Source organism: Marmota flaviventris, chromosome 2, assembly GCF_047511675.1.
Source record: "Marmota flaviventris isolate mMarFla1 chromosome 2, mMarFla1.hap1, whole genome shotgun sequence".
In the NCBI taxonomy this organism is placed as follows: domain Eukaryota; kingdom Metazoa; phylum Chordata; class Mammalia; order Rodentia; family Sciuridae; genus Marmota; species Marmota flaviventris.
In genome coordinates this window covers 11,286,615-11,291,910 of record NC_092499.1, presented here as the reverse complement: position 1 = coordinate 11,291,910, position 5,296 = coordinate 11,286,615, and the positions used below count along the sequence as shown (strand labels likewise).

Sequence of the window (5,296 nt, the reverse complement as noted above, 5' to 3'; positions counted from 1 at the left end):
CTTTGCTTGAGGAAGCCCCAGGGCCTGGAATCGGGAGCCCAGTGTCTCCACTCAGCCCTCGGCTAGTTCCAAGGGTCACAAGGCTTTGCCATGTGGTGGCCTCAGATCAGACGTGGCCGTGGCCTCTGTGGTACTCTCCCTCTTTGCCTGTAAGGAAGAGATTCAGGGAACAGAAAGCAAAATGCTGCAGGAAACGGCTGAATTTCAGCAAGTCAAAGAGGACACCGGGTGCTCTCCCAAGTTCTGCCTTTTTCGGAAGGGACCTCTGTCCCAGTCCCGCCCTTTTGCCATGGGCCCCAGGATTCCTGCCCCTCCCACGGTGACGCCTGTTCTCTTGTCAGAATCTGTTTTAACCAGCCTGTTATGACCAGAACAATTTTAGAGGAGGGAAAGTTCATTTGGGGGCTCACAGTCGCAGAGGTCTCCGTCCATGGACAGCTGGCTCCGTTCCTCGGGCTCCAGGTGAGGCTGGACATCACGGGGGAAGAGTGGGGTGGAGGGAAGCAGAGAGAGACTCCACTCTCCAGATACAAAATGTAGACCCCAAAGCCACGCCCCAGTTCCCACCTCCTCCAGCCACACCCCCCCTCCTCCAGGCACCACTCATTAATCCCATCAGGGACGGATCCACGGATACGGTTAAGGCTGTGGCCCCCCGTCGTTTCTCCTCCAAGCCTTCTTGCACTGAGTCACTCAGGAGCTTTGGGGGGACACCTCACACCCAAACCACAACAAAATCTGTGTGATGGGTCACCTGCTGCCAAGACCCCTCCCCTAGTCCTGCTTCCCTCCGGTGGTAGAGTGTCCGACATTGGTGACAAGCCAGGGGCCATGTGAGCAATATTTCTCACCCCAGGTCTTCTTAATTCCCATCAGAAAATGGTGAGTGGTAACTTTATGTTCACTCCTCTTAACTGTGTGTGTGTGTGTGTGTGTGTGAGTGTATGTGTGTGCACGTGCACACGGTGGGGGATCCAGAGCCCCTAAGAGGAGCCCAGTGGACAACACGGCTCCTGTATCTGTGGACAGGAGGGCTCAGGAGCCATCCATGTCAGCGGGGGCGTTTCTGCCCCTGGAGGGCTGGCCCAGCATCGCAGGAGCAGCTGCCTTTGTAAGACCAGGGCCGCCCTCGGGGAAGAAGCAGCTTCTGCCTCGCTTGCCCCCGGGTTCTTGGTTTCTTCTACTTCTCATCTTGTAATTAATGTCACTTTTAGGAACTTTTTAAAATCTAGATTTTTTTCTAGCACAGGTGATTCTAACAAACTGGCCATGACCGGAAACAGTGATTTGTTTCTTTCCTTTTTCACCTCAGGACTTGGAGCCTCTGCTTTGGACAGTCGTCCAGGCAGCCCTGCTCAGTTGTCACCCACAGGGAGGAGTGCATGTGCTCACCAGCTGCTCTCCAGGCTGCTCTCCCTGAGGGGCGACCTGGGGCTGGGAATGTGAGAGCAGAGGCGCTGAGCTGGTTGCTGCTGTCATTTTGGGGTATCCCAACCATCTTACTCCCACCATCTATTTGGGTCCTCTGTCACCTCCAGTCGCAGACTGGAAAGCCCCTGACCTAAAGAACATCTGTTGGCACCCCTGGCACAAGAGCCACACCTGGTCCTTCCCCACAAGAGGAGGCCAGGCCTGCAGCCCACCATCAGCCCCAAAGACCTCCAGTGTCCACAGAGTCTGGACACAGATGAGTCTGACCCGAATGCTTCTCTGTCCTCTGAGCCTTCTAAGTCCTCTGACATCAGGGACATTTCAGCAGCCCAAGTCCCCTGGATGAGCTTTGTTCCCCTCTTCTGGGCAGAATGTCCAGCACTGGGCCTGGATAAACGAGAACGTTCAGAAGAGTCTCTTTGGATTCTCATCAATCCACCCTCAAACTGTTGCAATGTGGAGGAAAGACGGATGTCAGAGAGCCAGAAGACACTGGCTGAATCCAGACTGTGTCATTTATTATTTATGGATTTTCCTTTCCCCATCTTTCTCGGTTCCCTTGCTATAATGAGAACAGTGGCTTGATCATTTCTAGCAGGACTGACACCTACTTTCCCTGTCAGGTAAGGAGAAATGGCAAATACATGATTTAATTTTCTCCCAAACCACACTGAGATCCCTTCCATGTGGCCCGCTAGTCATGGAGGTGACAGAGGACCCAACCCTAGTCAGTGCTTTGTCCAAAGGAGAAGCAGGCGTGGCATTCGCCCGTCAGAACGTCCTCCGGGTGTGGCTGGGCGCTGTAAGCTGGTCTTTGAGGGCAGCTGCTGACCTCTCACAGCGGCCAGGAGGAGATCTGAGCTTTCTTTTTGCAGACTCAGGTAGGCCACGGGGTCGGCCTGTTCTGCTAAGGCTGTGCTGCTTCTGAGTTCCATGCGTGTTCCTTGCCATCTAGGTAGAATGGGGAAAATAGGAAACATTCCGGAGGAGAGACAGAAACTGCGCCAGGAACAGGGAGGATGTGCGGGACAAGTGGTCACGAAGAATTACCAGGCGGCAGAGTCCAAGAGTGCGCCGATAGACAGAGCCAGCCAAGGGTCCCCAAGGGGATCTCAGCAGCGTGCCCTCCATCCTTCATCTCATGGTGGACAGCAGCTCTGGGCAGCCCCACCGGCTTAGGAGGGGGAAAGTAGAGGAGGCCACTAAATCAGGAGGTAACTGTGAACAAGAGCAGAGCGAAAAGAAAAGGACGTGTGTGACAGTTGGTGTCTCTGGGTGTCTGTGAGCCAGCCCCCCTGCCATGGTGATAAGCTCACTGCCGGCAGTGACTCCCCTCCAAGGGTTCCCAGGTTCCAAACAAATGTGCAGAGACACATGTTTCCTTCTTCACTAGGAATGTGGAGTGCCCAGCAATTGTGCCCAGTGACCTGGTCAGCCGTGGATTGTTCTAGCTCAAAACAGACAGCACCATGCAGCAGAGGACTAGCCCTGGGGCCTGTGGGCACATGATGGCTTTTGGACCCTCTCGTGGAATTTCTCCAAGCTCCGGGGAGGAGTAGTTTTATATTCCCTGGGAGCTGGAGCAGATAGGTTCCTTTGAAGCATGGGTTCTTTTGAAAACTTGACAAAGTTTCACCTTTTGCTCGATGGTAAATCTGTTTGTTTTGACATGAAAACAATGTTTTTAATGAGTTACTATTGAATAAACTGAAACTCTGGTTATGTCAAGGTTGGGGTAGGTTCTGGCATACATTGTGGGCCACAGGCCAAGCGTGTTGATCTTCTGTCTGGGTACAAACTCTGTCTCTTTCTAGGGAGACTTTGGTTACTTCCACAGAGAGTTAATAGGATAAGAGGGATGTCTTAGTTCAGGCTAATGTTGTCTCCACACTCCAGATTCACAGGTTGATACCTAATCCCCAATTGGGGGAGGCCACACCATGTGACCAGCATTTTCCTTTCCTGATTGTTCGAGGCTCTGTTGGTCACTTCCCATGATCTGGCCACATCAAAGTGGCCCTAGATGGCTGCCCCGATCTTGGAAGTCCCATAATGTCACAAAATGTGTCTTCATGTGTAGGCGTGCCTTCCTGCATCCCCATGGGTGGAGCTACGCTCACCTGTCCCTTTGTGATATTACCCCCTTGCCCTGTTTGGGATGGAATGTTCCATGAAAAGGCCCTTTGTGTGTCCCCTTCTCTTGCTCTGCCCTTGGGTGTGGCCTTCCTAGATGTCAGTCAACATGCCCACAGCAGACATCAGGAAGCTAGACTCAGCCCCTTGAAACCTGACCCCTTGACTCATTTGAACGGCTTCTTCTCAATAAAAGGGGTCCTTCGCGCTCTCTCTCTCTTTCTGCGGACCCTTAAGGTCAGAGGAGCCATCACAGGAAATAGGAAAAAGGTATCTCTGTCTCTTGTGTGGTTATTTCACTCAGCCCAGTTCCCCTGGAGTGACCCTGAGAGTTTTGTCGCCGTGAATGCGACCCCCAGTGAGGTGGTGTTAAGAGAATGGACCTCGGAGGTCGTTAGGTCATGAAGGACTCAAGAATGGAATCAGTACCCCTAAAAAGAGGCGCCAGTTGGCTTCTTCACCTTTTCCAGCAACAGAGGACATATGCTGGAGCAGACACCAAATCAGCCTTGACCTTCCCAGTTTTTAGGGCCGTGAGCCACACATTTCTATTGTTTACAAATTACCCCGTCTAGGTTATTTTGTTATAGCAGCTGGACCAGGTGGAGACAGACTGCTTTAACAAGTCACCGTAGATGGGTGGCTTAACCAGCAAACACTCATGGCTACAGTTCTGGAGGACTGACCCCCAGGATCAAGGTGCCTGCAGACCTGAGGTCCTGCTTCCTGGTTGGCAGGGGGCTGTCTTCTCAGGTGTTGAGGACAGAGGCAGGGAGCCAGCTCTTGCATCTTCTCTTCCAAGGGCACTAGTCCTATTTGTGAGGCTCCACCCTCATGACCTTGTCCCCACGCATGGCCCCTCCTCCTAACACCATTGCATGAGGGGATGGAACTTCAACACATGCCTTGGTGGTGGCGGAGGGTTACAGTCTACGACAGCGAGGAAGACCTTCCTGGGTGGCTAGACTTGAAGAATATTTCTGAGTGAAAGTCTTGATGGTGAAGTGCTGCCTTCCATTAAAAGCACAAGTCCTGAACACCCAGGGCCACAACATATTCCAGTCCCGAGCCCTGACCGCCAGCCAGTCGCCCACAGCCTTCCTCGGCCACCCTTGAACACTCTGTCCCCAGCTCTCCTGTCTCCCTGTTGGTCTCAGTTACCCACACCTTTCCCTCATCACCATAGCAACAGCTGCCGGAGCTGGGGTCCAACAGCAAAGGTTGCCTCTGTGCAGAGCCTGCAGGGACTCTGGGGGGAGGGGAAGAAGGATGGGACTGGGAAAGTCAACACAATGGGCCAGACGTCACTTTCCCGTGTCGTATCTGAGTACACGACCAGCGTGACTCCACGTCACGTTCAACCACAAGAGTGGGAAGTTACACTCCATGTATGTAGGATATGTGGAAATGCATTCCACCGTCACCAATAACTAAAAAGACCAAATAAAAAAAAGAATTAAAACAGTCCCAAGAATAAGGTCACAAAACTCTTTAGTCCGGGGAACATGAGGCCTGAGTCTGCAGTCCCCTGGGTTATCCTGACCTCCACGACAGGACTCTGCCGACTCCCTGACCCCATGAGGATAATGAGCAGCTCTGCTCCTAGCTGTCCCCTTTCTTTGCCTGGAACCGCCAACTCACTGTGACTCCTTCTTGTTCTTTCTATACAGCCAGAAGCTGCTGATGTCATTCTGGAGCACTTGGGTGGGCAATGGGGACACGGTTCTCCTGT

General features: G+C 52.9%; 1 long non-coding RNA gene across 1 annotated transcript; it reads left to right on the top strand.

Annotated features, from left to right (window-relative positions):
• Nucleotides 1-387: 387 nt before the first annotated feature.
• On the top strand, nucleotides 388-3,159 carry LOC114104707 (uncharacterized). The gene is made up of 2 exons (XR_011705686.1): nucleotides 388-462; nucleotides 1,313-3,159. It is a non-coding gene; the product is annotated as an uncharacterized lncRNA (long non-coding RNA).
• Nucleotides 3,160-5,296: the final 2,137 nt, after the last annotated feature.